General features: G+C 41.7%; 9 non-coding genes across 9 annotated transcripts; all 9 read right to left on the minus strand.

Annotated features, from left to right (window-relative positions):
* Nucleotides 1-308: 308 nt before the first annotated feature.
* On the minus strand, nt 309-381 carry TRNAD-GUC (transfer RNA aspartic acid (anticodon GUC)). Its single transcript has one exon. It is a non-coding gene; the product is annotated as a tRNA-Asp (tRNA).
* Nucleotides 382-2,069: 1,688 nt separating this feature from the next.
* On the minus strand, nt 2,070-2,142 carry TRNAD-GUC (transfer RNA aspartic acid (anticodon GUC)). The gene has a single exon. It is a non-coding gene; the product is annotated as a tRNA-Asp (tRNA).
* A 368-nt stretch (nt 2,143-2,510) lies between these two features.
* Nucleotides 2,511-2,583, minus strand: TRNAD-GUC (transfer RNA aspartic acid (anticodon GUC)). Its single transcript has one exon. It is a non-coding gene; the product is annotated as a tRNA-Asp (tRNA).
* A 74-nt stretch (nt 2,584-2,657) lies between these two features.
* Nucleotides 2,658-2,730, minus strand: TRNAD-GUC (transfer RNA aspartic acid (anticodon GUC)). The gene has a single exon. It is a non-coding gene; the product is annotated as a tRNA-Asp (tRNA).
* A 1,541-nt stretch (nt 2,731-4,271) lies between these two features.
* On the minus strand, nt 4,272-4,344 carry TRNAD-GUC (transfer RNA aspartic acid (anticodon GUC)). The gene has a single exon. It is a non-coding gene; the product is annotated as a tRNA-Asp (tRNA).
* A 368-nt stretch (nt 4,345-4,712) lies between these two features.
* Nucleotides 4,713-4,785, minus strand: TRNAD-GUC (transfer RNA aspartic acid (anticodon GUC)). The gene has a single exon. It is a non-coding gene; the product is annotated as a tRNA-Asp (tRNA).
* Nucleotides 4,786-4,859: 74 nt separating this feature from the next.
* Nucleotides 4,860-4,932, minus strand: TRNAD-GUC (transfer RNA aspartic acid (anticodon GUC)). Its single transcript has one exon. It is a non-coding gene; the product is annotated as a tRNA-Asp (tRNA).
* A 1,247-nt stretch (nt 4,933-6,179) lies between these two features.
* Nucleotides 6,180-6,252, minus strand: TRNAD-GUC (transfer RNA aspartic acid (anticodon GUC)). Its single transcript has one exon. It is a non-coding gene; the product is annotated as a tRNA-Asp (tRNA).
* An 807-nt stretch (nt 6,253-7,059) lies between these two features.
* On the minus strand, nt 7,060-7,132 carry TRNAD-GUC (transfer RNA aspartic acid (anticodon GUC)). Its single transcript has one exon. It is a non-coding gene; the product is annotated as a tRNA-Asp (tRNA).
* Between the last annotated feature and the right edge of the window lie 1,582 nt (nt 7,133-8,714).

Raw genomic sequence — 8,714 nt, forward strand, 5'->3', positions numbered from 1 at the left:
AGACTTTAAAACAACGCTCCCGGGTGGGCTCGAACCACCAACTTTTCGGTTAACAGCCGAACACGATAACTAATACGCCACGGAATCTTAGGCAAAGAATGATCATCAAGTATTGTGGAAAAATATTTCCTATTAACGTTACTTCAAAGACTTCAAAACAACGCTCCCGGGTGGGCTCGAACCACCAACCTTTCGGTTGACAGCCGAACACGATAACTAATACGCCACGGAATCTTAGGCAAAGAATGATCATCAAGTATTGTGGAAAATTATTTCCTTTTTACGTTACTTCTAAGACTTCAAACCAACGCTCCCGGGTCGGCTCGAACCACCAACCTTTCGGTTGACAGCCGAACACGCTAACCATTGCGCCACGGAAGCTTAGGCAAAGAATGATCGTCAAATATCGTGGAACAATATTTCCTTTTAACGTTACTTCTAAGACTTCAAAACAACGGTCCCGGGTGGGCTCGAACCACCAACCTTTCGGTTAACAGCCGAACGCGCTAACCATTGTGCCACGGAACCTTTAGCAAAGAATGATCGTAGAGTATTTTGGAAAAATATTTCCTATTAACGTTACTTGTAAGACTTCAAAACAACGCTCCCGGGTGGGCTCGAACCACCAGCCGTTCGGTTAACAGCCGAACGCGCTAACCATTGTGCCACGGAACCTTTAGCAAAGAATGATCGTAGAGTATTTTGGAAAAATATTTCCTATTAACGTTACTTGTAAGACTTCAAACCAACGCTCCCGGGTGGGCTCGAACCACCAACCTTTCGGTCAACAGCCGAACGCGCTAACCATTGCGCCACGGAAGCTTAGGCAAAGAATGATCTTTAAGTATTGTGGAAAAATATTTCCTTTTTACGTTACTTCTAACACTTCAGAACAAAGCTCCTGGGTGGGCTCGAAACACCAACCTTTCGGTTAACAGCGGAACGCGCTAACCATTGCGCCACGGAAGCTTATCAGAAAAATATCGTCAAGTATTTCGAAAAAATATTTCGCTTTTACATTTTTTCTAAGACTTCAAAACAATGCTCCTGGGTGGGTTCGAACCACCAACCTTTCGATTAACAGCCGAACACGATAACTATTGCGCCACGGAATCTTAGGCAAAGAATGATCGTCAAGTACTGAGGAAAAATATTTCCTTTTTACGTTACTTCTAAGACTTTAAAACAACGCTCCCGGGTGGCCTCGAACCACCAACCTTTCGGTTAACAGCCGAACGCGCTAACCATTGCGCCACGGAAGCTTAGGCAAAGAATGATCTTTAAGTATTGTGGAAAAATATTTCCTTTTTACGTTACTTCTAACACTTCAGAACAAAGCTCCTGGGTGGGCTCGAAACACCAACCTTTCGGTTAACAGCCGAACACGATAACTATTGCGCCACGGAATCTTAGGCAAAGAATGATCGTCAAGTACTGAGGAAAAATATTTCCTTTTTACGTTACTTCTAAGACTTTAAAACAACGCTCCCGGGTGGCTTCGAACCACCAACCTTTCGGTTAACAGCCGAACGCGCTAACCATTGCGCCACGGAAGCTTAGGCAAAAAATGATCTTTAAGTATTGTGGAAAAATATTTCCTTTTTACGTTACTTCTAACACTTCAGAACAAAGCTCCTGGGTGGGCTCGAAACACCAACCTTTCGGTTAACAGCCGAACGCGCTAACCATTGCGCCACGGAAGCTTAGCAAAAAAATATCGTCAAGTATTTCGAAAAAATATTTCGCTTTTACATTTTTTCTAAGACTTCAAAACAAAGCTCCTGGGTGGGCTCGAAACACCAACCTTTCGGTTAACAGCCGAACGCGCTAACTATTGCGCCACGGAAGCTTAGCAAAAAAATATCGTCAAGTATTTCGAAAAAATATTTCGCTTTTACATTTTTTCTAAGACTTCAAAACAAAGCTCCTGGGTGGGTTCGAACCACCAACCTTTCGATTAACAGCCGAACACGATAACTATTGCGCCACGGAATCTTAGGCAAAGAATGATCATCAAGTATTGTGGAAAAATATTTCCTTTTTACGTTACTTCTAAAACTTCGAAACAACGCTCCCGGGTCGGCTCGAACCACCAACCTTTCGGTTGACAGCCGAACGCGCTAACCATTGCGCCACGGAAGCTTAGGCAAAGAATGATCTTTAAGTATTGTGGAAAAATATTTCCTTTTTACGTTACTTCTAACACTTCAGAACAAAGCTCCTGGGTGGGCTCGAAACACCAACTTTTCGGTTAACTGCCGAACGCGCTAACCATTGAGCCACGGAAACTATGGCAAAGAATGATCGTAGAGTATTTTGGAAAAATATTTCCTATTTACGTTACTTCTAAGACTTTAAAACAACGCTCCCGGGTGGGCTCGAACCACCAACTTTTCGGTTAACAGCCGAACACGATAACTAATACGCCACGGAATCTTAGGCAAAGAATGATCATCAAGTATTGTGGAAAATTATTTCCTTTTTACGTTACTTCTAAGACTTCAAACCAACGCTCCCGGGTCGGCTCGAACCACCAACCTTTCGGTTGACAGCCGAACACGCTAACCATTGCGCCACGGAAGCTTAGGCAAAGAATGATCGTCAAGTATCGTGGAACAATATTTCCTTTTAACGTTACTTCTAAGACTTCAAAACAACGGTCCCGGGTGGGCTCGAACCACCAACCTTTCGGTTGACAGCCGAACGCGCTAACCATTGTGCCACGGAACCTTTAGCAAAGAATGATCGTAGAGTATTTTGGAAAAATATTTCCTATTAACGTTACTTGTAAGACTTCAAAACAACGCTCCCGGGTGGGCTCGAACCACCAGCCGTTCGGTTAACAGCCGAACGCGCTAACCATTGAGCCACGGAAGCTTTGGCAAAAGATGATCGTAGAGTATTTTGGAAAAATATTTCCTATTTACGTTACTTCTAAGACTTCAAACCAACGCTCCCGGGTGGGCTCGAACCACCAACCTTTCGGTCAACAGCCGAACGCGCTAACCATTGCGCCACGGAAGCTTAGGCAAAGAATGATCTTTAAGTATTGTGGAAAAATATTTCCTTTTTACGTTACTTCTAACACTTCAGACTAAAGCTCCTGGGTGGGCTCGAAACACCAACCTTTCGGTTAACAGCGGAACGCGCTAACCATTGCGCCACGGAAGCTTATCAGAAAAATATCGTCAAGTATTTCGAAAAAATATTTCGCTTTTACATTTTTTCTAAGACTTCAAAACAATGCTCCTGGGTGGGTTCGAACCACCAACCTTTCGATTAACAGCCGAACACGATAACTATTGCGCCACGGAATCTTAGGCAAAGAATGATCGTCAAGTACTGAGGAAAAATATTTCCTTTTTACGTTACTTCTAAGACTTTAAAACAACGCTCCCGGGTGGCCTCGAACCACCAACCTTTCGGTTAACAGCCGAACGCGCTAACCATTGCGCCACGGAAGCTTAGGCAAAGAATGATCTTTAAGTATTGTGGAAAAATATTTCCTTTTTACGTTACTTCTAACACTTCAGAACAAAGCTCCTGGGTGGGCTCGAAACACCAACCTTTCGGTTAACAGCCGAACACGATAACTATTGCGCCACGGAATCTTAGGCAAAGAATGATCGTCAAGTACTGAGGAAAAATATTTCCTTTTTACGTTACTTCTAAGACTTTAAAACAACGCTCCCGGGTGGCCTCGAACCACCAACCTTTCGGTTAACAGCCGAACGCGCTAACCATTGCGCCACGGAAGCTTAGGCAAAAAATGATCTTTAAGTATTGTGGAAAAATATTTCCTTTTTACGTTACTTCTAACACTTCAGAACAAAGCTCCTGGGTGGGCTCGAAACACCAACCTTTCGGTTAACAGCCGAACGCGCTAACCATTGCGCCACGGAAGCTTAGCAAAAAAATATCGTCAAGTATTTCGAAAAAATATTTCGCTTTTACATTTTTTCTAAGACTTCAAAACAAAGCTCCTGGGTGGGCTCGAAACACCAACCTTTCGGTTAACAGCCGAACGCGCTAACTATTGCGCCACGGAAGCTTAGCAAAAAAATATCGTCAAGTATTTCGAAAAAATATTTCGCTTTTACATTTTTTCTAAGACTTCAAAACAAAGCTCCTGGGTGGGTTCGAACCACCAACCTTTCGATTAACAGCCGAACACGATAACTATTGCGCCACGGAATCTTAGGCAAAGAATGATCATCAAGTATTGTGGAAAAATATTTCCTTTTTACGTTACTTCTAAAACTTCGAAACAACGCTCCCGGGTCGGCTCGAACCACCAACCTTTCGGTTGACAGCCGAACGCGCTAACCATTGCGCCACGGAAGCTTAGGCAAAGAATGATCTTTAAGTATTGTGGAAAAATATTTCCTTTTTACGTTACTTCTAACACTTCAGAACAAAGCTCCTGGGTGGGCTCGAAACACCAACTTTTCGGTTAACTGCCGAACGCGCTAACCATTGAGCCACGGAAACTATGGCAAAGAATGATCGTAGAGTATTTTGGAAAAATATTTCCTATTTACGTTACTTCTAAGACTTTAAAACAACGCTCCCGGGTGGGCTCGAACCACCAACTTTTCGGTTAACAGCCGAACACGATAACTAATACGCCACGGAATCTTAGGCAAAGAATGATCATCAAGTATTGTGGAAAATTATTTCCTTTTTACGTTACTTCTAAGACTTCAAACCAACGCTCCCGGGTCGGCTCGAACCACCAACCTTTCGGTTGACAGCCGAACACGCTAACCATTGCGCCACGGAAGCTTAGGCAAAGAATGATCGTCAAGTATCGTGGAACAATATTTCCTTTTAACGTTACTTCTAAGACTTCAAAACAACGGTCCCGGGTGGGCTCGAACCACCAACCTTTCGGTTGACAGCCGAACGCGCTAACCATTGTGCCACGGAACCTTTAGCAAAGAATGATCGTAGAGTATTTTGGAAAAATATTTCCTATTAACGTTACTTGTAAGACTTCAAAACAACGCTCCCGGGTGGGCTCGAACCACCAGCCGTTCGGTTAACAGCCGAACGCGCTAACCATTGAGCCACGGAAGCTTTGGCAAAAGATGATCGTAGAGTATTTTGGAAAAATATTTCCTATTTACGTTACTTCTAAGACTTCAAACCAACGCTCCCGGGTGGGCTCGAACCACCAACCTTTCGGTCAACAGCCGAACGCGCTAACCATTGCGCCACGGAAGCTTAGGCAAAGAATGATCTTTAAGTATTGTGGAAAAATATTTCCTTTTTACGTTACTTCTAACACTTCAGAACAAAGCTCCTGGGTGGGCTCGAAACACCAACCTTTCGGTTAACAGCGGAACGCGCTAACCATTGCGCCACGGAAGCTTATCAGAAAAATATCGTCAAGTATTTCGAAAAAATATTTCGCTTTTACATTTTTTCTAAGACTTCAAAACAATGCTCCTGGGTGGGTTCGAACCACCAACCTTTCGATTAACAGCCGAACACGATAACTATTGCGCCACGGAATCTTAGGCAAAGAATGATCGTCAAGTACTGAGGAAAAATATTTCCTTTTTACGTTACTTCTAAGACTTTAAAACAACGCTCCCGGGTGGCCTCGAACCACCAACCTTTCGGTTAACAGCCGAACGCGCTAACCATTGCGCCACGGAAGCTTAGGCAAAGAATGATCTTTAAGTATTGTGGAAAAATATTTCCTTTTTACGTTACTTCTAACACTTCAGAACAAAGCTCCTGGGTGGGCTCGAAACACCAACCTTTCGGTTAACAGCCGAACGCGCTAACCATTGCGCCACGGAAGCTTAGCAAAAAAATATCGTCAAGTATTTCGAAAAAATATTTCGCTTTTACATTTTTTCTAAGACTTCAAAACAAAGCTCCTGGGTGGGCTCGAAACACCAACCTTTCGGTTAACAGCCGAACGCGCTAACTATTGCGCCACGGAAGCTTAGCAAAAAAATATCGTCAAGTATTTCGAAAAAATATTTCGCTTTTACATTTTTTCTAAGACTTCAAAACAAAGCTCCTGGGTGGGTTCGAACCACCAACCTTTCGATTAACAGCCGAACACGATAACTATTGCGCCACGGAATCTTAGGCAAAGAATGATCACCAAGTATTGTGGAAAAATATTTCCTTTTTACGTTACTTCTAAAACTTCGAAACAACGCTCCCGGGTCGGCTCGAACCACCAACCTTTCGGTTGACAGCCGAACGCGCTAACCATTGCGCCACGGAAGCTTAGGCAAAGAATGATCTTTAAGTATTGTGGAAAAATATTTCCTTTTTACGTTACTTCTAACACTTCAGAACAAAGCTCCTGGGTGGGCTCGAAACACCAACCTTTCGGTTAACAGCGGAACGCGCTAACCATTGCGCCACGGAAGCTTATCAGAAAAATATCGTCAAGTATTTCGAAAAAATATTTCGCTTTTACATTTTTTCTAAGACTTCAAAACAATGCTCCTGGGTGGGTTCGAACCACCAACCTTTCGATTAACAGCCGAACACGATAACTATTGCGCCACGGAATCTTAGGCAAAGAATGATCGTCAAGTACTGAGGAAAAATATTTCCTTTTTACGTTACTTCTAAGACTTTAAAACAACGCTCCCGGGTGGCCTCGAACCACCAACCTTTCGGTTAACAGCCGAACGCGCTAACCATTGCGCCACGGAAGCTTAGGCAAAGAATGATCTTTAAGTATTGTGGAAAAATATTTCCTTTTTACGTTACTTCTAACACTTCAGAACAAAGCTCCTCGGTGGGCTCGAAACACCAACCTTTCGGTTAACAGCCGAACGCGCTAACCATTGCGCCACGGAAGCTTAGCAAAAAAATATCGTCAAGTATTTCGAAAAAATATTTCGCTTTTACATTTTTTCTAAGACTTCAAAACAAAGCTCCTGGGTGGGTTCGAACCACCAACCTTTCGATTAACAGCCGAACACGATAACTATTGCGCCACGGAATCTTAGGCAAAGAATGATCATCAAGTATTGTGGAAAAATAATTCCTTTTTACGTTACTTCTAAAACTTCGAAACAACGCTCCCGGGTCGGCTCGAACCACCAACCTTTCGGTTGACAGCCGAACGCGCTAACCATTGCGCCACGGAAGCTTAGGCAAAGAATGATCTTTAAGTATTGTGGAAAAATATTTCCTTTTTACGTTACTTCTAACACTTCAGAACGAAGCTCCTGGGTGGGCTCGAAACACCAACTTTTCGGTTAACTGCCGAACGCGCTAACCATTGAGCCACGGAAACTATGGCAAAGAATGATCGTAGAGTATTTTGGAAAAATATTTCCTTTTTACGTTACTTCTAAGACTTTAAAACAACGCTCCCGGGTGGGCTGAACCACCAATCTTTCGGTTTTTAGCCGAACGCGCTAAGAATTGCGCCACGGAAGCTTAGGCAAAAAATGATCTTAGCCAAATATCGGTACCGATATGTCATCTGTATCGGTCCATCTCTATAGTTGGGCCGATACAAGTTAAAAATTAAAACCGATACCGATATATCGGTTAAGCCAAGCTGTTCAAAAATATTTTGAGCAGCAAACATCAAAACTCGGTTTTTAAATAATTTAAGATACTATGCTATTTAAAAGTATAGCTACATTTAGAGCTCGGCATTATCTAACCATTTACAACGTCATTTTTCCTTTATCTATACTCGAAAATTATCCACGTAACTTGCATGTTAAATCGTATTATATCCACAACTTGGTTTATAAATAATCGGTTATGCACCAATCTGTGGATAATGGATAGAAATTGAAGAGCTCTAGCTACGTTGAAGTGGTATTTTTTTCATTATTTAGCTTAAAAAGGATCAATATAATATATTTTTGAATTTTCGTAAATTGCCATGAACGGTAATTTACGTGGTAAATTACGGCCGAATTTACCATTTTCCAAAATTACCGTAATTTTCGAACAATAATAATGCATGAAGCTATTTAAGTATTGGTTCATACCTGTTGGGCCGGGCCCCACCAAAAATTTGGGAAACTCTACGCCTATGTCTACTATCACACAGATTTCTTGTACACAATATAGTGCCTCTTTGCGAATGTTACAATGAAATGTCATTCATACATTTTATGTATTTATTAAATAATTTATTCATTTCAATATGTTTTATTAAAATGAATAAAATACAATATGCAATTTACAAGACTAACACACATTTTTTTTGGATTGTACAATTTTCAAACAGAAGTATGCTATGCAAATGTAGGTCCCTTACAAGCGTTCAAGATATACGTCAGATACCAAAACATTTAAAAGTGACATTTTAACTTAATGAAAGTTTCAAATTTGCGTTTTTGAACTATTAAAGTAACACGAACATTTTTATTTAAAAAATCCTTTTTTAAAATAGAGCTTCCTATTGAAAGTGCATTTATTTCTTTAGCAGTGTAAACTTCATGTTCATCCTTAAGGGAATTGCTCACAGCCAGCATATCTTTGCCGAAAAATTGCACCTCAAGGGGTCTTGAAGAATACCTAAAGCATTCTTCAGGATCTCTTCAGGTTAAATTTTTTCGGCAAGAGTACCCTCTACACTGTAGAATTTCATTTGATAATTTGAAAATCCACCAGCGCTTTAGTAGTGGCGCCAGATTCGCGGCAGGCGGGTTAAACAGTTTAACCCTTGGTAATCAAATTAATATACTTTTATCAAGAAGCTCGCA

Source organism: Phalangium opilio, unplaced genomic scaffold, assembly GCF_054372755.1.
Source record: "Phalangium opilio isolate 3A_F unplaced genomic scaffold, DU_Popi_V2 ptg000483l_1, whole genome shotgun sequence".
Taxonomy (NCBI): Eukaryota; Metazoa; Arthropoda; class Arachnida; order Opiliones; family Phalangiidae; genus Phalangium; species Phalangium opilio.